This window comes from Leiobunum rupestre, chromosome 6 (genome assembly GCF_980474605.1).
Source record: "Leiobunum rupestre chromosome 6, qqLeiRupe1.1.hap1, whole genome shotgun sequence".
In the NCBI taxonomy this organism is placed as follows: Eukaryota; Metazoa; Arthropoda; class Arachnida; order Opiliones; family Sclerosomatidae; genus Leiobunum; species Leiobunum rupestre.
Window position 1 is genome coordinate 9,907,638 of NC_143389.1, and position 27,115 is coordinate 9,934,752.

Genomic DNA, 27,115 nt, shown 5'->3' on the forward strand with positions numbered 1-27,115 from the left:
ATTAAGATTATTTTCAAAAGCTATTTAAGTATTTTCTTCGATGACTAGTCATGGCTAAAGCCATTGCAATGGGAATGGAGGTGCGGTGAAGTGCTAAGTTTAAGAGCTTTCTTTCAATCATCAAACAAAAGTCAAGTTCTTACACCAGTTTAATGTTAACGGTAATAATGAGTCGAGACTCCTACGATATTGGAAAATTGTAGCCTCCACAAATATGTGTCATATCGAAAACACAATTCCTGCAGAATCTACTATCTGCCTGTGATTTTTAACAAAGTGGCATCAAATGGCGCCAGGGTAATTGCACGAGAGATATCTTATTTCCTTTTGTGTCATATAGTCATTTATAATAGAGATTTATTCAAAGGGTTAGTACTGGTAATCTGTGCAGATGGAAATTATTTCCTTTTTAAGTTAATAGGAAGGAAAGGGACACTAACGTCACGTTTCTGTTGAGACTGTTATCAGCATGAACAGCAACTACTTCTAGAGAAAGATCATTTATTGTTAGTTTTCATGATCCAGGAAATATTCAAGTATTATTTATCTTATATCGTTAATTGTGTAGAACTTATTCCTAAAGACTTAATCCTTTTACGTCTATTGTAATAAAATTAGAAATTGTTTTTTTTTCTCCGATGTTTTTCAATATTCTACATGGCAAAAGGAGTGATGTTTGGCGTAGAAACTGTTCTTATTAAAAAACACTCAATATGTTTATGTTACATGTTAGATAACGTAGACACGGCTAATTATGCTTAAAACAATAAAATTAAAAAATCAGTTAACCGATTGTGAAGTTACTGACTGATATTATATGGAATGATCCATGGGTATCTAAAAGGTACTTAATTCAAGATATAATGAAACCCTCTCTTAATTGCAGCATGTCAAATTCTATCTATTTCTGGTGTGTATAAACCGTTATTATATAACATCTGTTGTTAATAACAAATATCTTATCGTTCTAGTGGAACACTGCTCAAACATTACACTGCGAAGAATACCCCAGGCCTTAGAATTGGAATCACCAGAAACAGAAGCTTCTTTTATTCATGATAAACTAATCTTATTCCGGGGCGTGCCAACGTTTTAACGAGAGCTTGGGCAAAATCAATATTACAAGCACAACCTTGTTAAATAGACTGCATCCGGAAAAATGTCAGGTTGACTAAAATTGAGACACCGTAAAAGTCCGTCAGTAACCAATAAGGACTTATTAATTTATTTATTCAATGAAAAAACAACTGCGAATCAATCAATATAACAAAATAATATAGGCCTAGATAAAAAAATATGATAAAGAACATATATTAAGAATCGACATTGTAAAAAAGCGACAATTTTTAAGCGAAATTTCAGTTAGGTTTTTACGGTAACAAAATCTTTGGGGAGCGAATTTCAATCACAATAATCAGCTAGGCAAATACCCAAGGCACCTCCTTAGGCCCAAGTCATCTTGCGAGTTTAATGCCTTAAAGAGTTGACCGGGTTACAATGCGAAGGAGGAGGGTGGTGGCGCGCGAGCCAACAGCGCCCTACACTTACTATTACCGTTAACCTCTACAAGTTTTTATGGAAAGGGGAAACTGAAATAGAAGGGGGAACAAGTAGTCCCCGCTGCCCCGTGGTTGCCACATTCCTGATCTAATATAATCGAACAAAACTATTTAATTAAAGCTATTGATTATGAAAATAAAATTCTTCGAGCTAGTTAAGCTGCTATTCAGATGGACATGAAGAATGAAACCTGTTGAATGATATCAGCAAATCAGTAATGACTGTGAAACAGTTTATTAGAAGCTTTAAATTGAGTAACTGAACGTATTTTCAAACGTTTTCGTATGTATGAAATAGTTATCATTAAACACAGATAAAGTTAAAATAAAGTACTCGTCAGACCTTTTAAATTCAACGTGTCTAGATAAATGGAGAAGTCTTTCGACGAAATGGTGCATATCTAAGAACTATTTTCTGATTTCGGTATACCTGCCAAAAAGCCTTCCTATATTTTCACAGAAAGGTTTGCAAGACTGAAAGCTAGAAAATTTAGAAAAAATTTATTGAAAATAAAATTTTAATTTTATTAAACAAGTAATGTTAGACGAGGCACGGATTTTTCCATGATAACTTTTTCGTGGTAGTCTTGTTGCCATTCCTGCAATCCCATTTTTTCCTAAGAGATTATTGTGAAATAGTTATCTTCAAATCAGAAGACTCAAAGCAAGTAAAATCATTATGAATGTGTTTGAATAATTCACCTAAACTACCTAGTAAAGTGTCGCCCGTAAAGTAGAAGAAGACAAAATATTTTAATATTATAACATAAATAGTCGCCTGCAAATTATCATATTAGCCGAAGGCAGAAAATTATTGGATATTCTTTGAAAAATAAAAGGATTCAATATTAATATTTTACTTACATGTAGTTTGTTTACTCGAAAGACAGCCAATGCGTTTATAACAGTGAAAAAAGAAGCCACCTTTATACAGTGTTAGAAATAACAAAAGTTTTGGAAATATCAAACAAAAAGGCTGTCGAAATCGTTTGTTATTTGACTCTATAGATTAGTCAGATAGAAAAGGGTATGTATTCCAACGAAACAATTTTATTTTATAAAGAAACATCTTTATTTATGATACCAAAAGAAATAACAATTTAACAAATAAGGCGTTGTGTGATTGGTGACCATGCCTTTTAAATATAAACGGAGCTATCAGAAATACTTTGAACTTCTTGGTTTCTTTGGATAATGAGATGGACATGTTGCCAGACACTTTGTTAGAAGATACTTTTTCGTGACTTAACGGTAATTTTGGATTCATGCTCTAAAAAGAAAATGTTTAGAGTTTTGTTGATTGGCAGAGATAACCTTTCTTAAAATATTACTAAATTGTACGATTAAGTGGGGTGCCTTCTTCCAACTTAGTTCCAGTAGTTCGTTTTTTTTAGTGTCAAGTAATCAGCTAGTCTAATACCAAAACCACCACCTTAAGCCTAAGTCCTCAAGTTACGTTTAAAACAATTAATGCAGGTGGCCAGGTTATCTCCTATGATGTCTAAAATATTCAATTTTTATACCTATAAGGACTTAAAAAAAATCGCCCTGAAAATAAAACAAAAATATTGTTTGGTCAACACACAGAAAAAATTGTTTATTTGTACATGCTACATCGAAGACAATTGAATGAAATGGTAAGTACTGTTTCCAGCACTGCTTAATAATAAAGGGAAACATTTTAATTTAAAGTGATTTTGGGTTAATTGAGTCATCTGTCGTCTGTCAGCTGCCTTATAGGCGCATATTTTCATTTCCAAAAATTAGTAATTTGCAGTTATAGGGGTCGCCCTCGATACGGATATATTAATTTTTCCTGGTCTAGATGCGATTAAATTGTAATGACCAAGGACATAACAATTCTTTGTTATTAATTTATTTATATTGACATGTTTTGGGTGAAAAAGTGCCTTTGTCGGATTTCTTTCTTAAAACGGTTAGTGGTGTTTATATTGGCTTGTGTTTTTATTTAAAACCATAATCAGATTACTTCCTTGGTTATTCTTGCGCCGTCTTTTGATTAAACCGTTACTAAATCTGATTAAAATGTATGCTTTGGTGGTGTAAGGATTAAAAATGAATAAATCATAAGTATTTACTAAATTTTTCTATTACTTAACCCTGTTACAAATTGATCTTTCCCTCGCTTTAAGATATAATATGAAATAAATCTCAAAACTATTGATAATAGTTTTATTTATTTGACGGACTAAATGTCAAGGAACTTACGCGCAAAACTTCATGTCCACTATCATTCATTTCTCAGAAATGTGATGACCCATCATCTAGAACTGAAACGAAAAATTAACAAACACATTTAGCAACTAAATATCAGATATTTCCCTTAACGTTTCGCTACTTAAAAATAGTATATGCTGAATAACAAAAATTATATCTAAGATTAAATAAAATTTTATAATTGTAGTAATTCCTGGGCCATAACTAAAATGTATTTAAATTACTCTAAAAATTCTAACCCGACCACCAGTTTTATAGCCATTAAATGTTGCTAGCTTATTAGCCCAGGTATTTTTATTTTATTTGTGATTATGAAGTAGATTTTTGGTAGGGGTACAATTTTGAAAAGTATAAATTGCTTGTCAGTCTCGATATTTCTTAGGAGTGAGTAGTTTAATCGAGATTTAATTCAATTCCCAACTTCAATTGCAATTTATAGATTTGTTTCTTTAGAAATGAATTTATACTAGTCTTTTAAATAAAGAAGAATCTGGTTAAGATAGAATGCGACATACAAATGAAATCAAAGTAAACGGAGAAGACATATTTCATTTCTAATTTCTGTCTGACATGTATATTTCCAATACGTCAAGGTTTCTTGTGGTTTTAACTGGTCATTTCGTTTCCAATCGAAATTTCGCCGTTTAAGGGTTAAGAAAGTAAGGTTGTTATTTTTATACACTTTAATTCAGTATTTCATTTTGATCAAAGGGCGAAAATGCCATCGTTCGGTTGTTGTTTCTATACATTTACGCGATTATTACATTAAGAGCTAAGACGAGCAAGAATATATGTAATTTTATAGAAAAATAATTTATTAAAAGTGCATTTTACAACACTGAGTCCATTTCTGTATTTGTCTGATAACGATGGTAGAATAGACGCTCACATTTTAAATAATGTAAGTCCACAATTTGTTTGCAAAAATACTTAATGTACCAGATTTCTTTGAAGTTTGACTACAATTCAATATGATATAAGACATATGTTCCCCTTTAAAAAATTAAATGATAAACGAGCTGAGATCATATTTTCGAACATTTTATCTTTGCTAGAATTTTTTTTTATCTCCGATAATGTTCCGTTCCACAAATAGCTTGAAATGAAGTCTATTGATACTTCCTGGCGGCTAATAAGCTTGTTAGTGAAAATGACACCACTGTTGTACAAATTAAAAGTTGAAAATATTTATGTTATCACCAACAACGCCAAACATCAGATGTTTGGCGTTGTTGGTGATAACAAAAATATTTTCTGTATTATTTAAAAAAAAATATTTTAAACTTTTATTTTAGTACAACTGTGGCGAAATTTTTTCAATAACTCTAATCAAATGCGAAAATAATTTGTTTAATTGACTGATACGTTTTCGTTAAAATAAAATATTTAAACAACAAAGTCAAGATTTTTGCGTTATTTCTATTACTCCTTTTCTATAGTAAAAAAACAGTCGCATTTTGTCAGAATTATTCAATTTATATCTGTAAAATAACTAATGATCGCGTTATTACGATAATGTAACTCGCTTTAATACGTTTGTAACATGCTAAAGCTGGTTTCTTTAAAAAAATATTTTGGAAAAGCAAATATTTTGGACAACTACATCATTACTTCCTTAAGCTATTTCATTATGAGGAGTTTATTTTCATAAAGTAAATTTTTTACACTATTTTATACAATTTTACATACTAGGATTAGTTCAGAAGGTATTTCCTTTGTCGTGATACTTTATATGGCTTGGCGATTTTGCGGAAATATCTCGACAATTGAAAACGTTAAAAAAATCGTAGATGGATACTTCTCTCCTAAGGATATATTATATACTTCTAGTCTTACTCTTTCTCAATACTAGTTTTCAATCTTGCGCTCTGTTATCTCTGCGTTTCTCGTACAAGAAAGTCCAAAATTTAGAATCTTTCAAGTGTGAATCTCAGATTTAAGATCAAATTATTGACATATTCATATCATATTTTAACAACCAACGTTAAATAATCTTAATATATTTCTAAGTCAAGAGCTCAATTTTTTGCCATATTGTGAAGCCTAAATAAACGCGTAAGATTTATAACAACAGTAAATTAAAAAAAAAATGCAGTAAATTTTCCACACATTTAAAGCAACATTGAAGAAAGCACACGGCACTACAAATCGTAAACACAATTAACGTCTTTATTGAGCATTAAGCAAAGATACAAAATTTTAAGCAGCATTGAAGCGAGCAGCTTTAAGCTTAGGCCAAATATTGTATCTTTTTATTCTTACCCCGACGTAAAGGACCCATAGTATTAATAGAAGTATCACCAAAATGACGTAATTGACAATTAAACTCTGCGTCTGCTTGTCAGTTAACACATTGCCGGCCATGTTGGGATAAGGGTGACAGTGGATGAACGAAAAACTTGGACGCCACCCGAGAATAATGGTAGGAGGAAAGATCTAAGGTTCCGATTATCCTTGAAGAGGTTTGAAGAGAGTCAAACCTTCAACCCTGGCGCACCGTCGCTTTAGAACGAAGCAGACCAAATAAGCTGACGGTGCGATTTTTGGAACGCCGCTTCTCGATGCTGTCCCGGGCAGCGTCATTCGGATGGCCCGGCCGAGGTATCTGCAGAGTTCATTTTCAAAATGGGGTCTCGAAAGAAACTTCGCTCGCGTGCCTGCCTCGTAAGAGGAGGCAGCTGCTATTTTTCATACTCTTTTTCGAAGATGCTATTTTTGAATTTACGAGACGCTTCTGGTTTAAGAAAATATTGGAGACCTAACAAGTTGCAAAAAATCGAAAATAACTCTCTCCTCGCCCTTAAAAGACGGTCAAATACCAACATTTGCAATTTTCCGAAAATACTTTTCTAAAAACTGTTGTATTCAGATTTTATACACTGGAGATTTTTGTTATCAAATTCGGAATAAAAATGACTCGATTCAACGTCCAAATTGGGATTCAACGGGAAGCAAGACAGATGCAGTCTAAAAGTTATTCTGTTTGGATTAAATCTCAATAAAATGAAATTTGATACATTGATCAAATATAACATGTTTTGGATTGTGTAAAAGTTAAATTTGGAACGGCTGATTTTTTTTTTATAATTTGGAATCACGTTTCACGATTTTCGGAAGGGTTAGATTATTATTGTTGAAGTTTTGAGTAATAAATTTCTATTTGATTGAATGAATGTCTAAAATTATTTTCTGAAGACCACGAACTTTTCGTAAGAAATAAACGACGGTTGCGGAAAAGGTTTTCATTGATGGATATACAATTTTTAAAATGTACAACTTGTATGTGTATGCTATGATCAGATCAAACCTTAGAAAATGAATTATTGTTTCTCAATTTGGGCAAAGATGTATAAGCAGCTTTTCTAATTGGCTTTTTAAAGTTTTGAACTATTAAAAAGCTATTTTTCACTTAAGCCTTTTCTTTTTACGCTTGAACTTAAGTATAAATAACATTAAGTTGTATTTGGTTTTTCTTTATTCGGTATAAATTTGTCAATTTATGTCTCAATATTGTTTTAAAACGGGGTACTTTAGTACTCTGCTAATTTAAAAAAGTACGAAATATCCTTCGAATTGGTTAATGTGACGAAAATAAAAATTTCAATATTCACGTTAGTGAAAGGGAAGAGATAATTTTTTTTAGTATTGTTTGGATTTCACTATAGCAAAACGCCAAGATTTCGGTTAAGACTAAGGCCATATTTTGGCGACGACGTTCACCATCGCGGTACTTTTCCTGGAAAAGTCATTCAGTCGAGGATTATAGTTAATTGCAACCTTAGAAAGGAAAATAGCCAAATAATGTATTAACCCGCATTGTGATAACCAAATTTGGTACACTGTTGGAGTTAAACTTAAGTTAACTTAATTTGAAATATGAATATAATATGTATTTAAAGGGTTTCAATTAAAGGCGGTGACCAACTTCATCATTTTATCAAGGCAAAACCATGAAATGCTTTTAAAATTGTAAATAATTTACAATTTCTACTGTTCTGAAATCTGTTGCCTGCACTATCATACATCAAACCCAATGAAAATATCCGCCTTTGCCATAAATGCGTTATTCAAAACTTTCAGCTGGCATTATACCACATATTTTAAATTTGGTATTCAATTGATGATCTTGCTAGCGTAGTAGATTCTATCGAAAAAAAACATCATTTCACATTTTTTCCGTTCACACCCAATTTAACGTGCTTTAAAGTCTCGTTCATTAGATACACGACGGGAATTACATATTTGATAACGGTACATACAGTGTAACAAAAATAACAATATTTCCCACACAGCAACACTTAAGACAATCATAAAAATCTTAATATTTTTTCAATGGATGAAATTTAGTATTAGAGCTATTGTGCAAGAAATCTTTTACTTGACTTATTTTTATTTTCAAAATAACAGTATCACAATTTTTAAATTTTGAATTTCGAAGATACCAGATTTAGAGTTAGATAAATGTTAAATTTGGTTATAACAACTTTTCTTTTGCAAAGAAAAGGTTTCATTATATATACTCAATCGAGTAACATTATTGCACTAATTCATTTCATTGTTTATTCAATTTCAGTTAAATTCAAATATGAGGCGACATTCGTATTGATATATAAAAAAAATAATATTTCTTAGTTGAACTAACCGAGAAGTCCATCCAGAACTTTAATAAATTTTAAATCCAGAACAAAATTTAGGGTTATTTATGATGTTTAGAGAAACATTCAAGGAATTTTGACAAGGGGGGCAAATGTCATTACTAATTTTTTCTTGTTCATAAATCTCTATTTTAAAGAACATACTTTAAAGTAAATATATTTTTTGGATTTATAAGGTTTAGTGCTTTTTAATTTATATTTTATTCTATATATTTCAGTTAATTATTATTATCAGTTTTGTCTCATCTGTACATTGTATTGATAGTCATTCTGATGTATTTTAGTTCAACGTTTTCTTTAGTTTTCATATAAAAAGTTTTGTTTATCTTAGTGAGGAATACTCTCTTCTTGCAAAAATAATTGTTTAAGAAATATATTGAACTCTAACGGTTGCTCGTTTATTAAATATAATTTAGAGCCTTTTCATTCAATTACCTTTGTTGTGTGTGATAGCGACTTGCAGCTAACTTTTCACAATTATAAACTTATTGAAAAAAATATTAGATTTGTATGTATGAAAGATTATACTAAGCGGTCTTCATCGGTGACCACAGGCAGTTCTGAATTTAGAAACGATAGTCATTTAAATAACCATTACGAAGTGTCTTCTTCTAATGTAGATCTGACTATAGCTATATGAACTCTACGCATATATTAAAATGGTATCCGATGATAGGGTACTCTATTTAAAGAATTGATTTGCTGTTGACTGAAAATCCGTTTGTCTCTTGGAGCTGGGCCAACGTCATTCCAGCCCCTTCGAAGCTCGTTTCTCGAATTTTCGCTTTTTAGCAGTCGCGCTGGCTCGCCCCCGCACCTCCGCTCGGATTTACGTCAAGAGAGACAGAAACAGATACTGCGCAGATTGCGGCTCCCTTTTGCACCCAAGCTATCTTTGATTGACACCCGTTCTCCATAAAAAACACATAAAAGATGCTTTCACTCTCTTAACGAGAATAAGAGAAACTTTTCTCGCCGATTATCTATATTTAACTGAATAGAGAATATGAGTCCCTGGATGTGACGAAATGGAACGGAAAAACAGAGTAGCTCCGGGAGGAAAGGAGTTTATGAAATTCACCGAATCGAATAACTACAGTCATGCCATTTAAGTACATTTGCGCGAGGCTAAAATAGTCTTCTTAGCTTCACCATAAATGGTGTCCGTCAATAAACATTTCTAATTTATCTTTATAAAAATGGGCTTATATTAATAAAACATTAAACGGACCGCATTTTAATCAATAAAAACAAATAAAATCACCAACTAGAATTAAGGTCATCTTCATCGTAACAGTAACCTAAAGATTATTAAATATATATTCTATTGATTTTATTGGTTATTGTTTCAAAAATTCCGCGGATTTTATTTTTTTTCCGTCTCATGTAGCCACAACTCACTTTAAATAACTGATTATAAAATGTGTAAAAAAATGTTACGTCATTAAAATGTTTTCGACGCCGCTTCTACTGGTTAGCTTTGGAAGTGGTGTTTAGTTATTAAAACAACATTTACCTTTTAAACCTTCTCCTCTTATAAATAAAAGAAAATTCATTATCCACTAAATAATATAAAATTCATTTCCCAGTTCTGTACCACCAAGTATTAAGTTCATAATTTGCACGTCTACTTCGATTTTTTTATTAATGTCATGTAATAGTTATATTATATGAGTAGTGCTTCGGTTTTCATCAAAGCTTTTACCAAACCCTAAAAATGTGGTGCCAAATACATTATCTAAAAACAAGGCTTGTATATAGTCCTATATATTTAACATATTTAGTACTTTATATTAGATTTTTATGCCCAATTTAAGTCAATATTGTAGAGGTATTTTACATACTTCTCAAATACATAACGTCTCAGCAAATACGATTTTACAATTGTAATTAATGAAGTTTTATTTTAAATATAGGTCATTATTTGATTTGAAACCCAAAAGAGAAGAGGAGCCAAGTGGCCAGATGAGGGGGTTGGCCAATTCTCAGACATATTTTTATTTGGGGGCAAGTTCCTTACTAAGAGTAAATTGAGCTTAGAAGTTTTTAAACTTATAAATCAAGAAGATCAAGCAAGTAACTGTTAGTATTAATTTTATGTATTTCTCCTTTTTTTCGTGACCAGTGAAAGGAATAAAGTTTGGTTGTCTTTATTTAAATTTATAACTGCGCCGCGACTTTTAAAGACGAATTTATACTTTTATAAAATAATTCCCATTATTCTTACATAAATTAACCGAAAATATTTCTTCAACGCCTAAGAACGTTTTGCTATATCAGTATAGGTACGGTCAATACTAAATTTAATCATTGTTAAAATTATGAACTCACCGAAGTATAGAGAAGGTAGAGCACCAAAAGTAGAATAATGATGACGCCGTAGTTGACGATAAGGTTTTGACCTTCTTTGTCATTTAGTTGACTCATAGCTTTTCTTCGTGGCACTCACTTGCCGGCTGCAGGGTGCGGGTACCAGGTCGCTGAGCGTCAACGCCAAAACAAGAGTCCGACTGTCGCTGGCGAATAGAAATTGAAATATGGCCCGTCAACGAGAGCCAACAACCGGCGCCAGAGACAGCTTACGTGCACATAGCTCTATATAATGAAGACGAAAAACACCCTTACGATCTACCAAAATAATCATCAATTTCTCTCTCTCGAGGAGTTTAGTCTTACGCCTCGTGCTAGCGATTTTCTTACAATCTATGTTTGCTTGGACATTCTCAAAAAGGAATGCTCTTTCATTTTTCTACCTGAAATTTGTCTAGTTTGATTTTTCCATTCGGTATCTTTCTATCACTTTCCGAAAGGGTTGGCTACACCTCTCTTACGAATTTTTCGCTTTTGAAGCATAACAAGTCTAAGTGAGCGAGAAATTTTTAAAGCAATTTGTGGTGTCACTTAGGTATTCGACTTAAGTGATATTTATGTGTCGTTACAAGTCATTATGATATCAAAGGCACGTTGCAAGGTACGGTGAAGTCTAGTGCTCATATTAAACACCTAAATTAGGTCGAAGGCCGTAATGACGCTTGATTATTTCTAGGGGCCCGTGACGAAGCTTGAAGATATGAGGTCAAAACTATTCGCTCACTTTGGGACGAAAAGAGTACACCTTTTACCCCAAACTACCAACTTCTTCCATACAATAACAGCCAAACTGTATTTTGAAGTTGCTCGCTATTTCCTAAAAAATTACTCCAAAACTAGCGAATAGTTTTCGCCTATGTAGTTAAGTTAGAAGAAACCCCCTTTTCGGCTTTCCGTTGCTATGCAACGCGTTTTGAAATTTTTAATGTTTAGGCTTTGTTTCTCTTTTAGACATAACAGTCGCCAGCCAGATTTCCCGCACAGTACTGATGAGTTCCAAATAGAACGAAACCGGTCTACCGTTGGAATTTCTGGCTATTTTATTTAGTTTTTATGTAGTTTATTACTCGAAGATCTATTTGATCCGAGATTCGCGTTTTATGTTTTCTCGAAGACCTATTGGTACGAGTTAAATTAGTAATTTTTTTAATTTACTCAAATTTGTTTAAGATTTAGCTATATTATCCCTTTTATTTATGGACTAATCTACTTTTTCGCGTATTTTATCAACCATTGAAGATATGTAGGACCACAAACGATGATAAATCTTGAATAGGGCTTGTATTGTGATGTCGACACCCCGCGTAACCTAATGGAAATTTCGGTAGCAAATTGCAACATATATTTCTGATAATAGATATCATAGAAACAGCATGGTGGCCTTGTCTATCACTTAGATATTCAAGATGGTGGCAATTTCAAAATTGTTGAACAGACTGGTATATAATTAATAGTATCTCGCCTCCTTATTACCCAATTGAATGGGATAAACGCTGTAAATTTTTCCACATGCCACACCATCAAGTGGTAAAAGGTTACACACTAGATAACCGATCAATTACATATTTTCTAAATAAAAAAAAATAACCAAGGAACCTTAGTCATCAAGCGACTTTTAAAGCCATTAATCCAGGTGGCCGGGTTACAATGTGTAGAGGGTGGTGGCAAGCCCTCCATGCCACGCGAGCCCACAGCTCCCTACACTAACTATTACCGTTAACCTCGACAAGTTTTTATGGAAGGGAAAACGAAGAACTCGGGGAAAACTTCTTAAGTCTGTGCGGAGAGAACTTGCAAACCCAACGAAGATGGTGTAGTTCCAAGTTTTCACCCAGTACCACAAGATGGGATGGAACCCGTCTCCTCTTGCTGCGAGGTCAAAGTGCTAACCACTCCGCCACCTCACCAACCAGTAAATTTTGTTGTTTAAAACCAAAAGGTTTATTATTATTTTTTTTAATTTGTCGACTCCTAGAGCTCTTCGGTGAAGATTTTCTGCTTTAGAAGCAAAAAAAATTAAGGGATGTTTCAAATTACAATAATTTATAAAAGCGCGGTCCTTCGCAAGTTTCGTTTTAAACTTTCCCTGAAATACATTTTGAGCTGATTACATTTAATTTGAAACTATTAGATTATAGTATAGCTCAAATGAGAGGTTAATCCTCATCATTATCACAGAAATCATCAAGTTGATCAACTCTATTCATCGGTCTCATCAATCATATTCCAATACGATTGTTGTACATTTCAAACAAATAATCCGATGGTTTGAGCCAGTCAATATGAACCTGGTCGTCAATTTTCCATACGTGTATATTTTTGTGGATTTATTTTTGGGCAATTTTCCAACTTTTTTCCCCAGATAGACTCTTGGTAGTTTGACGCAAATTGTCTCAACATGGTGCCAATGTCCGGATTCAAAATTTATCTATTTGCTGTATTAATATATACATTATTATATAGAAACAACATTTACGAAAATAACTAGTGGGGTGGTGGAGCGGCTAGCACTTTCGCCTCACAGCAAGAGGAGCCAGGTTCGATCTCAACTTGTGGTTCTGGGTGACAACTCCTTTTGCGTTAAGTTTGCAAGTTATCTCCCCACTGATTAAAGGGATTTCTCTCTTTCATAAAAACATTGCTATTTTTAACGGTAATTGTTAGTGTAGATATCTGTTGGCTCGCGTAGCATTGTAAACAGGTCACTCGATTTTAAGGCATTAAAAGTCGCAAGGTGACTTAGGCCTAAGGTCTTGGGTATTAACGCAACTGATTATATTCTGGGCGTTTCAGAGAAGTCTGGCAGAAATTAACAAGCGTGTTCTTCGGGTAACGAGGAGTGAAAAAGTTCCTAAGAAACGTTTTCCTAAATTGAACCGTATCCGAGTAAAGTGCGTTGTTAAAATGAAAGATGTAAGCTACGTGTAGAAATATGTTTTAACAATAACATGGTGTTTCTAAGTGACTACGCCCTTTAAGAAAAGGGAATTATTGATTTTGGTTTTTTATTCTTCTAATTCCATAAATAAATAAATACAATTATAACCCCTTATGAGGCGTTGTCGAACGTATCTAGCTCATCTCCTTATTTTTACTCCGAATGCTAACACACTGAATGTTTGCTGGCTTGTGCAATTAACGGCCTCATTAAATATTCACCCACAAAAAATTTTTTTAGTCTACAACTTTAGTCTACAACACATGTTCTAGTAGCTTTTTTGGACGGGTACGAAGCCCAAATTTGCAATAAATTGAGGGGCGTCAATTATAAGATTCACATTTCATATCTTAAACCTGCTATGCTATGGCTAACCTCACGAATGCAGAATATGAGGACATGCATCTTATGTATGGACTCGCTCAGGGAAATGTTTCCAAATCGACAAACGTTCACGGCGGTTGACAGACGCTTTTAAAATGGAAACTGGAAAAATACAACCCATGGGACCTGCTGCTGCAAAAGGAGACGCTCGAGAAGACGTGGAGGAACAAGTACTTAATATCTATGGGCATGACCCTACGACAATTCCATTTACAAAAGGTGCAATCTTTAAATGAGGCCATTTATCCAACACGAGTTGAATTTTGTAAGTGGTTTCAGGAGTAGACGCTTCTTATTTCTGACGAGGCTAATTTTTCCTGTGACGGAATCTTCCAGTTAAAAAAATCCGCACATCAAGTGCAGTTTAGTCTTAACGTCTAATTGGACCTTATTTTCTACCACCAAGACTAACTTTTGAGTCGCACAAGATACTTTACCAGAGTTGCTTGAAAACTTAACGCTAGTAGTAAGACAACAAATGTGGTTTATGCACGACGGAGCACTCCCTCAGTTTAGCCTTCGGGTTAGAGCTCATCTTAATGCCAAGTTTCCTCAGAGGTGGATAGGTTGAGGCGGAACTGTTGCATGGTCAGCCAGATCTCCTGATTTCAACCCATGTTATTTCTATCTTTGGGACCATATCAAGGACTTGGTAAAAAAACGTTGAAGAACTACGTCAACGCATAATTGACGCCTTTGACATAATCCGAAACACAACAGAAATATTTCGTCGTATTCGAGAATCTTTCCGAAGACGCGTCCAAGCTTGCTTACACATCCAATGGTTGCCACTTCCAAAATCTTTTGTAATCTTTAAACCCCTCCCTCTCCCACCTCTGTTAGCTCTTAGCTTCCCTTTTTGCCGTTGTTATTTTTGTTGTTATTTTGTTAAACCTTCCTTTTCTCCCGTTTTCGCATTTGAATTCCTCCTTTCTAGCTCTTTCCCTTTGCTCGGGTTTTTATCTCATCCGTTCGCCTGTGTAAAAAAAAAATTCAATTGTTAGGCTTAGTTTTGCTGTAAATCCCGTACCGCCAAGAAGTACAGCGATTTGTTAATTAAATTAACTTTTGCACGGTCTTTTTTACCATTTTGTCGTTATTTATCACTATGAATCACCTTGTTATTGTTAATTTCTACACGTAGAATACTTTTCAATTAATAACCAACTTTTGGTACTAGTGATCGCTTTATATTTTTCGATTAAAAACCAAATGATCAGTAAAAAAACAATTGGTTCCAAGGAATAATAGAATCTGCACATTTGCCAATTACTCGGATACGCTTCATTTTAGGAAAACGTTTCTTAGGACCTTGTTACCCAAAGAACACGCTTGTAAATTTGTGGCAGACTTCTCTGAAACACCCAATATAAATAACGGACAATAATTTCTTATGAATAAAAACATTTATCCGCTAGGCAATTTCTGAAATCTCCGTTTTTGGAAATTATCTTCAAAGCTTTTAAATTTACAATTTGGGCCATTTAACTAACGTTCTCGCAGCCAGTAAAATAATGCAGCCCCAATAAGGCTGAAATTAGAGCTTAGCAACGCCCATCTAACGTGCCGTCACGGAAAAGAAATAAAATAAATTTTGCCGGCCCGACCCGACCCAAAAAACCAAATATAAATTTTGCCCGGCCCGACCCAACTGAAATATTAGATCAATTAAATGCTCGCAATGTTGCCGATGCCACCGCTAAATTCTACAAAACTTTCCAACAGATATATGTATAAGGTCAATCAACCGAAAATATTATTCCATCTGTAGCCCATTTAGAATTTTTAAGTAGGAATTAAACCAATTCGAGGGACCCAACAAATGGCGTTCGCATTATTGTGGTGTTGGAATTAGAACTATTTAAATATTAATAATTCAGCGCTATTGAAATGTCGCTGTATCAATTTGGCCTCTACGGGTCCAACTATTGTGCAATACGGGGTTCCAAAATAGGGGTGATTGCGTGGTAAATGAGAGGTTTCAATTTCCTTAACGCAGGGGATTCTTAAAACTTGATTATCCGTGTGAACGTAAGAAAGGCTAGAAGGCAAAAACGTTAGGAAGGTATTTATTAAAGCGTGGAAATCTGTGTTAACTTATTTAAATAAACCATTCTATATTCGATTTATAGAGTAAACTAATTAACCCCTCTGGATTAAATTCTTCAAAGCAAGAAAGTTCTTGTTGATTATAATCAAAAATTTTGAGGACTGGGCACTTTGAGCCCATTTGCTGTCCCTCGCACCGTTAAGAGTAGAAATGGAAATCATACAGCAATCCATAGATGATATCGTGCTGTCGCCAAATCTGTTTCAATTTTGGGCATTTAGGCTCATTAATTGGGAGTAAGCTGTCCCTCAAACCATTACCGATAGAATATAAAATGAAGCATTAAAAACCATTTTCAAGGTATACCGAAAATGTCCAAAAATGTAACTATCAGCAATTTTAAAGTAACTTTCACATTTCAATATCTTGGAAAAATTGTTAAATAAAACATTTTTTTTATTTGTAGCTGTTATTGGTGAAAATCCCGTCGGTTGGATAGAAAAGTCGAATATCGTAAATAAAACTAAAATAAGAACCCTCCTAGTTACGATGCCTGACGAATCAGATGTTCTTGGTAGTCCATTACAAAAATGTTAAAACTTTTACCTCTCCACGGTTTTCTTCGCGAAAACCTTTAGCGGGTAGGGTCGACTTACTGCTCTCTCACGGATGCCTTTCAAGTGCCGAAAACTCTTTTTGGATTTACTCCTATTACATAAAATTCTGTGCAACCGTGAACAAAACTATTTTCATAAAAAGCTTCTTCTTTTTCCAATCGCGGAAACATTCGCAAACTTCATCTTCCTCACTCCAAACGCTATTCTACTAAATTCTCATTCTTTCGTCGCACAATTATTCCATGGAACAGCCTACCTGAAGAGATTGTGCCTGTGGGCTCCGTTTCCATGTTTAAACAGAAACATTAATTTTACATGACTAGTCGTGACTATACTGAATAGTAACACTATTTTGATTATTTTGGGCTGTATGGCTGATTAGCCCTACCCTAAAATTTTATAAAAAAAATAAATCTTGTATAATCTTAACTGCGTAATCTGGGTGTAATAAATTGGAAGATATATAATAATTTATTTAATACATGGAATAAGACCCAATTATGGAATCCGCGTGTTATTTGGATAATTTGGAGTCGAAATACGAGTGGATGTATTCCATTTTGTTTCGCCATAACAAACTGGCTAGCATCTTGGATATCTGGGATATAAACAATGCCATATCACTCGGTTTCTATCATATCTAATGACACTTTTAACGAAAATATACCCAGCAATTTGCATGAGTTATAATATCTCAAATTGGGTCTTTTATGCAAGGCAAACCATTTGCCATTTCTCGTTACTTCATAGATATCATCTACTATCATTATAAGAAATAATCACTTTTCAGAGGGTTTCGAATATTCACCATTCAGAAAAGCACGTTTTCTGGAGAGGGTGCCTCATAGGAGTTCTTTTGAAAGCCTCTTTTATTTAGATATCATATTACGTTAATTGAATCTCTAACAATTTCGCTTTCTCTGTATTGAACAATCTATTCATTATTGTAAATATATTCATTTTTGTAAATATATTCATTTTTGTAAATATATTCATTTTTGTAAATATATTCATTTTTGTAAATATATTCATTTTTGTAAATATATTCATTTTTGTAAATATATTCATTTTTGTAAATATATTCATTTTTGTAAATATATTCATTTTTGTAAATATATTCATTTTTGTAAATATATTCATTTTTGTAAATATATTCATTATTGTAAATATATTCATTATTGTAAATATATTCATTATTGTAAATATATTCATTATTGTAAATATATTCATTATTGTAAATATATTCATTATTGTAAATATATTCATTATTGTAAATATATTCATTATTGTAAATATATTCATTATTGTAAATATATTCATTATTGTAAATATATTCATTATTGTAAATATATTCATTATTGTAAATATATTCATTTTTGTAAATATATTCATTTTTGTAAATATATTCATTTTTGTAAATATATTCATTTTTGTAAATATATTCATTATTGTAAATATATTCATTATTGTAAATATATTCATTATTGTAAATATATTCATTATTGTAAATATATTCATTATTGTAAATATATTCATTATTGTAAATATATTCATTATTGTAAATATATTCATTATTGTAAATATATTCATTATTGTAAATATATTCATTATTGTAAATATATTCATTAATGTAAATATATTCATTATTGTAAATATATTCATTATTTAAATATATTCATTAATGTAAATATATTCATTATTGTAAATATATTCATTATTGTAAATATGCATAGCAGAAATTATTTATTTCACGTAAAATTAAATAATCGGTTATATAGCAACAATTAATAAATTAATTTAGATTTTTATTTTTCTATTTAAAATATCGGAAAAATAGTTTTCAAACCTTAACAGTTTTTTTTAACACTTAGCTTTTTTTATTTAGCGGGGTTAATATCGACAAAACTTGACCAATTCCTTTTAATTAGAGGTCGGGGTTTTCTGATCGTTTAATACAGAAAATTTGGTTAACCATGAATAATCGGAAAAATTACAGTTAATTTATCGTTAAAATCTTATAAATTATTAATTATTTTTGGTTTAAATCGACTAAATGAAACATTCCCTTTTTCGATGAAAGTTCAATTACAAAAGTTTTTTTCGAAAATGTATTTTTAAGAAAAATAATTTAAAGTTCTTACCGATTAAAAGTGTTCAATAAATTTTTAATTTCATTTAAAAAATACCAATTAAAGTCAAAATATTAATGACCGGCCTAATGTTTACCAAAAAAAACACACATTGTGAAAGTGTAAAATATACAGTAACTTTTCAGTTTTAGTTTTATTAATTATACTAAAAAAAATCATCATTGGTTTATCCATAGTGAAAATCACTCGTTCTAAAAACAGACCATATAATCGGTTAATTATAATTATTTTCTAATTTAAAAAATAACGTTGCCAATGTAACGGATTTCATAATTACTACTGTGGTTTGAGGATCCTAACACCCAACAATATTTAAAAATTGTGCCATTGGTATGGTAGTTAAACACAGGATTTTCTTTAATAGGCACCGCCTTCGACCACATAAGCAATCTTGCTTGTGCGTGGTCAAGTAACAGGTGGCCGGGTTACAATGCGTAGGAGGGTGGTGGCAAGCCCTTCATGCCACACGAGTCAAGCGTCAGCTCCCTACACTTACTATTACCGTTAACATCAGCAAAGTTTTATGAGAAGGGGAAACCGAGGAACTCGGGGAAAAACCCCTATGTTCGGAAAAGTGATTTTTTTCCAAAACTATGTTATCTAGAAAGTTAAAAATTTTCGTGTACGTTATTCATACCGGGGGGGGGGGGGAGGGGCACTCGTGAGCGAATAATCATCGAAATCGTAAAATATTTTAACATTTTTTGAAAATTTCATTTTTCACCGCTAGGTGTTACATGCAAATTGTCAAGCTTAAAGGCCTAGGTTTTCTTCTGCCTGTCCCCCTTTAAATTATTCCAACACGTTCAGCGGTTGGCCTACCACCAGGGTAATTGTGCTCCACTAATTTAATTTAAAAGGGGACAGGCAGAAAAAAAACTAGGCTTTTAATATCTTCTTTCGCCATTGGAGAAACGTTTGCGAACTTGCGGCGTTCATAAAGTTAGCCTACTTTACTTATGGAAATTGATAGCACTTATTTTAGCTACATGTAGCTCAACTTTCCGCTTTTTCAAGTAGTTTTTTTTTCCGTGAAAAATGTTTTTGTTTTCGCGCCAAAGATATTTCTATGTTTTCGATGACGCTCTACAAATTTCTCGCCGACAATGAAATTTAAAAAAAAAAGTTAAAACGATTAAAGATTTCGCTGTAATTTCGCTAACGAGTGTCCCCAGGTATGGCTAACGTACACTATTATTTTAAACTTTCTGGGAAAAAAACGCTCTGTAACATCTGTTACTTCATGGAATGTAATATGACTTTAAGGCATTCCATGAAATAGCACTTCTTTATATGTACATATAATCACTAATTTTCACTTAAACCATAGAAAGACTCAATGAAGTCATATTTAATGAACATTCATTTCTATCCAAAGAGTAGAAAATATTTCAAAGTACTCAGAATATAATTGATGTAATAATTTTTTACTACATATCTATATTTAAATCACCAATTTATTTTTAAATAGAACCTATTCAACAGCATTAGAAATGTATTTTGAAGGTTTCCTGTGGTACAGGGCAAACGTTACTCGCGGGCTCCTACGATTTTCACCCCCCTTGAGCCCTGAAAACCTTTCACAAGCTATCATGATTTGCACCTCCCCGCCCCCGATTTCAATGATCGTTCTGATTTGCCTCCCTCCCTTTTGAGTTTTGATGGGTCCCTACAGTCACGGGTCCCTATCAGTCTCTCGTGGGCCCCTTTTCTGCCCAGCCCCAAGGATTTTGCCTCTCCCGCTCCCCTCTTCACGTCCCTGGAAAGATATGCAACAATTAATTGTTAGGTTTTACTCAGAGGCCACGACCTTCACAGTTTACTTTTCGTAGAAGTGCGGAATTTATAGGTAGTAATATTTTTAATTAACTCAACACGTTAATAAACTGCGATTGATAAGTTACTTCCACCAATATTTTAAACACATCATAGAAGATATTGTTTCAGAGCCTAGGCGTCCTCTTTTCGATGTTACGAGATGAGACCCAGAAGAAAAAAATTGTTCAGCTGGAACAGACGTGGCAGGAATTGCTAAATAATCTTTAGCCATTTTTGACACACTAGGGTATATATCTTCATTAGCCTAAAAACGCATTTTAAAATTTACTTTAAGACAAAAAACAAATAACTTAGTAAAAGTAACAAACCTTCCACCAATCTAAAATGTTCGTTTTTGATGGTTGGAGGTCATCTTTTAGATATTTAAGGAATTCCGATCCTTTAGCTAATCTCGATGGCCTTTTAGGGTAATAAGCTAAAATACGATTTATGTCTTCAGTAGTGTTCATATTAGTTGAAGGTACAGTCGAACTATTTTCGTAGTAATTGTTGAATACCGAAAGTACTTTTGCCTTAATTGTTTTTGCATCTGCCTTGGGAAAATGTGCTCGAACGAAATCCATCTTCAATGTTGGGTCAACCACTAAAACATTTTGATAACATTATAAATTTATTTCTAAAAAAACATTTTTAAAAAAGAAAACTAAAAGAAAAGATATTCGCAATCAAAAAATAAATTTATTTACGAAAACAACTTAATAAAATGGAGGGTCCTTTTAAAACAGATCTATTCCTAGCAGCCGTGAGTCTACGGCGCTACGAGCAAGATTCCTTTAAAATGAGTATTTATGGGAAAACTCTCCATTTCCATTGTCCGGTTGAAACACAGGAGAATTGTTTTTACATAAAAAATTAAAGCTATCGATTTTTGAAGGAGGAATAACGTCGTCAAGCTAACCTAGTCATCAGCCTAGCGTTAAAATAACTTCGGTTTCTATATCAGGGGTTCATGTAATCCTCCAGTTGTAAAAGCCTTTTCACATGTGCCACGTTTTCAAATCAAAATGCCGGGTCACCAGAAATGTATCAGTGAACCATTTTTTTTTCTCCTGTCCTTTTTTGGTGAATTAAGTCAACGAACTTCTACACACGCGAACCAACTAGTTGGGTCAAAGTTCACTCGTGTGAAAAGGCCTTTAGGGAAATACTATTGGCAAATTTTATTTATTTTTCCAACTCGGTTAATATTTCCAACTCGGTTAATATTTCCAACTCGGTTAATATTTCCAACTCGGTTAATATTTCCAACTCGGTTAATATTTCCAACTCGGTTAATATTTCCAACTCGGTTAATATTTCCAACTCGGTTAATATTTCCAACTCGGTTAATATTTCCAACTCGGTTAATATTTCCAACTCGGTTAATATTTCCAACTCGGTAAATATTTCCAACTCGGTTAATATTTCCAACTCGGTTAATATTTCCAACTCGGTTAATATTTCCAACTCGGTTAATATTTCCAACTCGGTTAATATTTCCAACTCGGTTAATATTTCCAACTCGGTTAATATTTCCAACTCGGTTAATATTTCCAACTCGGTTAATATTTCCAACTCGGTTAATATTTCCAACTCGGTTAATATTTCCAACTCGGTTAAAATTACCAACTCGGTTAAGATTTCCAACTCGGTTAAAATTACCAACTCGGTTAACACTTCCAACTCGGTTAAGATTTCCAACTCGGTTAACATTTCCAACTCGGTTAAGATTTCCAACTCGGTTAACATTTCCAACTCGGTTAACATTTCCAACTCGGTTAACATTTCCAACTCGGTTAACATTTCCAACTCGGTTAACATTTCCAACTCGGTTAACATTTCCAACTCGGTTAACATTTCCAACTCGGTTAACATTTCCAACTCGGTTAACATTTCCAACTCGGTTAACATTTCCAACTCGGTTAACATTTCCAACTCGGTTAACATTTCCAACTCGGTTAACATTTCCAACTCGGTTAACATTTCCAACTCGGTTAACATTTCCAACTCGGTTAACATTTCCAACTCGGTTAACATTTCCAACTCGGTTAACATTTCCAACTCGGTTAACATTTCCAACTCGGTTAACATTTCCAACTCGGTTAACATTTCCAACTCGGTTAACATTTCCAACTCGGTTAACATTTCCAACTCGGTTAACATTTCCAACTCGGTTAACATTTCCAACTCGGTTAACATTTCCAACTCGGTTAACATTTCCAACTCGGTTAACATTTCCAACTCGGTTAACATTTCCAACTCGGTTAACATTTCCAACTCGGTTAACATTTCCAACTCGGTTAACATTTCCAACTCGGTTAACATTTCCAACTCGGTTAACATTTCCAACTCGGTTAACATTTCCAACTCGGTTAACATTTCCAACTCGGTTAACATTTCCAACTCGGTTAACATTTCCAACTCGGTTAACATTTCCAACTCGGTTAACATTTCCAACTCGGTTAACATTTCCAACTCGGTTAACATTTCCAACTCGGTTAACATTTCCAACTCGGTTAACATTTCCAACTCGGTTAACATTTCCAACTCGGTTAACATTTCCAACTCGGTTAACATTTCCAACTCGGTTAACATTTCCAACTCGGTTAACATTTCCAACTCGGTTAACATTTCCAACTCGGTTAACATTTCCAACTCGGTTAACATTTCCAACTCGGTTAACATTTCCAACTCGGTTAACATTTCCAACTCGGTTAACATTTCCAACTCGGTTAACATTTCCAACTCGGTTAACATTTCCAACTCGGTTAACATTTCCAACTCGGTTAACATTTCCAACTCGGTTAACATTTCCAACTCGGTTAACATTTCCAACTCGGTTAACATTTCCAACTCGGTTAACATTTCCAACTCGGTTAACATTTCCAACTCGGTTAACATTTCCAACTCGGTTAACATTTCCAACTCGGTTAACATTTCCAACTCGGTTAACATTTCCAACTCGGTTAACATTTCCAACTCGGTTAACATTTCCAACTCGGTTAACATTTCCAACTCGGTTAACATTTCCAACTCGGTTAACATTTCCAACTCGGTTAACATTTCCAACTCGGTTAACATTTCCAACTCGGTTAACATTTCCAACTCGGTTAACATTTCCAACTCGGTTAACATTTCCAACTCGGTTAACATTTCCAACTCGGTTAACATTTCCAACTCGGTTAACATTTCCAACTCGGTTAACATTTCCAACTCGGTTAATATTTCCAACTCGGTTAATATTTCCAACTCGGTTAATATTTCCAACTCGGTTAATATTTCCAACTCGGTTAATATTTCCAACTCGGTTAATATTTCCAACTCGGTTAATATTTCCAACTCGGTTAATATTTCTAACTCGGTTAATATTTCCAACTCGGTTAACATTTCCAACTCGGTTAACATTTCCAACTCGGTTAACATTTCCAACTCGGTTAATATTTCCAACTCGGTTAATATTTCCAACTCGGTTAATATTTCCAACTCGGTTAATATTTCCAACTCGGTTAATATTTCCAACTCGGTTAATATTTCCAACTCGTAGCGTGGTCAAAATCCTAGGTATAATGTTTTTGAGACGTTGCAACACAATTAGAGCCTTTTTACAGTGGCGTAAATATCGCGCCCGCAGACCCCTTGGCGCGGGGGGGGGGCAGAGAACTATGGAGCCCCCAAAAGTTTATGATTAAGGAAAAAAAGGCCATTAAGTCGTTTTTTGCGCGAGGCCCGGAGTTCTTAGTTACGGCACTGCCTTTTTAAATTAAGTGAGCAAATTGCTTACCTTTAAAAGTGTGAGGATTTTCTCGAGGTTCTCCCATTCACTGTCGGTTAAATATAATTTTCTTAAATCGCCGTCAGATTTCATTATCGACTTAGAAAATAGGAAAGGTTATTTTTATTCCCAATTGGTAATATCTCGGCGAGTTAAATTGGTGAACTTAAAAGGTATCAAAGAAAAACATGTTTTTGATCGTGTTTTGTTTGAATCTGTGGTTAAAGCTATTGCATTTATACATTAAGGCAAACAGACGACGCCATAAAACTAATTTACGTTAGGTGGTCCGTGGATTGATTAACACGGTGATAGTTTTCTCATTTAGGAATTCTATTGAGAACATAAAATACGTTTGTTATTAACTCCACCTTGCGGGAAAAATCAGAACTAGAACTATGGAAACGGGTAGAATACTACAATTAGCAGAGGAAATTGAATCGTTTTACCCAAAAATGATTCAAATTCGTCTGCTATAATTATTAACGTATTTTCAAAGAAAACTATCTCTTTGTTAATTAATCCATGGGTTGTCTCCCATGGATAGTAAAACTAATTTCATTTTAAAAATCCATCGAATGGCAAACATACACGTATTGGTCCTTTCTTACGGTAGTATAGACTTTCGCTAAGTTTATTAGTGTATTACTTTGCGTATTTGACCAATTTATTAAAAAATGCACCAGACAGCGTACTTGTTTCAAATATACTGCACGGGACAACATAGCATACGTCGAATTCCATCTTGTCCTGACATCAAGTACAACTTTAAGATCCTTCAACTCAAATGAGTTATTGAGATTGGACAACTCTTTCTCTTTTTGATGCGAAAGTCTTATTTTCAATACTACAGCTCTAATCTACAGGAATTAAATAGTTGTTTATACATAATCATACTATTAAATCTAAACAATAATGTAGAGTTGCAGTCATCTATTTCATTTAGAGAACTAAAAACCAAATCTATTCATTTGATAAATTACCCTTAGAAGTAAAAAATTTATGGCTTTTAATCCGAATTTCGTAAATTAATATTAGGATGATTGTTCTTTACCCCAGGTGTATAGAAATTTAAACTCACGGTGGTGCAGACAAGCGGAGGGCGTTCGGTTTTAAACCCCTCCCTTTGCCATTAACTTTGCCTGTATCATTGTGTTCAGTATAGATCCTTCCCCTCCCTTTAAGCATTTCTAGTTACGCTACTAAACTAAAATTGTATGTACCTTAGCAACAAACTTTCCAATTGAAATTGTCGGATTTGAAATTTCCGCAGACTCTTCGTAGTTAGATTCATTGTCAAACTGAGGTTCCGATTTTAGATGTTTTAATATCTCTTGAACATGAGCGAAACATCGCACACGTGGTTCCGAGCTGAATCTAATTCCAAGTTCAGTACCCATAGTCTCTAGTTCCTTGGTGAAGGTGTCATTGTTGGAAGCACTATCCATTGTAATAGCCAGAACCTTTTTAAAAACAATTTTTATTTTCGAAATATTTAATTTTGTATTATGATAAGCTGAATCGGATATTATAGTTTATGAATCAAGTCGGCTCTAAGTAATTAGTTGTAAGCCGATATATCGGAAAACAAGACTCATTAAATGAGTATGAAAAAAAACGTAACCTACAATTAAGTAACTTAACTAATTTTGCCCAATTTCTCTCCCCCTCTAGGCCAGTGGCCCTCAATTAAAATATACTTAATGGGGACGGGAGATTTAAAAGTCTGGGCTGTCGAAATTAAGTCGAGGCGCGCTGCTGCGTGGAGAGATTGAAGGAAAATGAAATCCGAGAAACTACACATTACCACTCACCCTACGTTTAATTCAACCACCACTGGCCCAAGTCAGCTTGCGACTTTTACTGCCTTATTTTCCGGTGGCCGGGTTATAATGCGTAGGAGGGTGGTGGCAAGCCCTTCATGCCACGTGAGCTAGCCGACAGCTCCCTAAACTAACTACTACCGTTAACCTCAGCAAGTTTTGATGGAAAGGGTAAACCGAAGATCTCGGGGGAAAACCCCTTAAACCAGTGGGGAGAGAGTTTGCAAACTCTACGCAGAAGGAGTTGTTCTGAATTTTTATAAACGCCGGAGTACGCCGCCGGTATATTTTACCGATACTTTACTAAGACTAGAACCCAACAGATAATAATATATGGCAGTATATAACTTATCATTTCAATATTTCATGTAAATATACCTTTGATGTAGTAGTCTGCACCAAGTTCATGAAAGTAGTATATATATTCTTTCCAGTGTGTCGATTAGAAAACGGTTAAAATCCCAAAAGTGTGTTACTTAGTTTCCAGTTATCATCAATCCAGTGACTGGTAACACCGAGAAATGGAAGTCGATTATTTGAGGTCCAAGCATCTATGGTATATGAAACTTGAGTAGAAACAGCCTGAAATACCGATATCCGTAAACGGGAATTATTTACATGGTTGAAGTCTAATTTTTAATATATACTCGTTAAAGTTAAAACAATTAACGGAAACATACTTTGCATAATTCAACGACTCTATGAAATTCAGAATCGTAAGACCTCAGTAATTCTTCTCTG

The 27,115-nt window shown here is 33.7% G+C and overlaps 1 long non-coding RNA gene across 2 annotated transcripts; it reads right to left on the reverse strand.

Moving 5' to 3' along the window:
- Window positions 1–2,618: 2,618 nt before the first annotated feature.
- Window positions 2,619–11,029, reverse strand: LOC149939238 (uncharacterized). 2 transcript variants are annotated; one of them, XR_016481239.1, is made up of 3 exons: window positions 10,784–11,029; window positions 3,789–3,850; window positions 2,619–2,829 (listed from the first exon to the last, which is right to left on the reverse strand). It is a non-coding gene; the product is annotated as an uncharacterized LOC149939238 (long non-coding RNA). The 2 variants fall into 2 exon arrangements; XR_016481240.1 differs by lacking the exon at window positions 10,784–11,029 and adding an exon at window positions 6,060–6,484.
- Window positions 11,030–27,115: the final 16,086 nt, after the last annotated feature.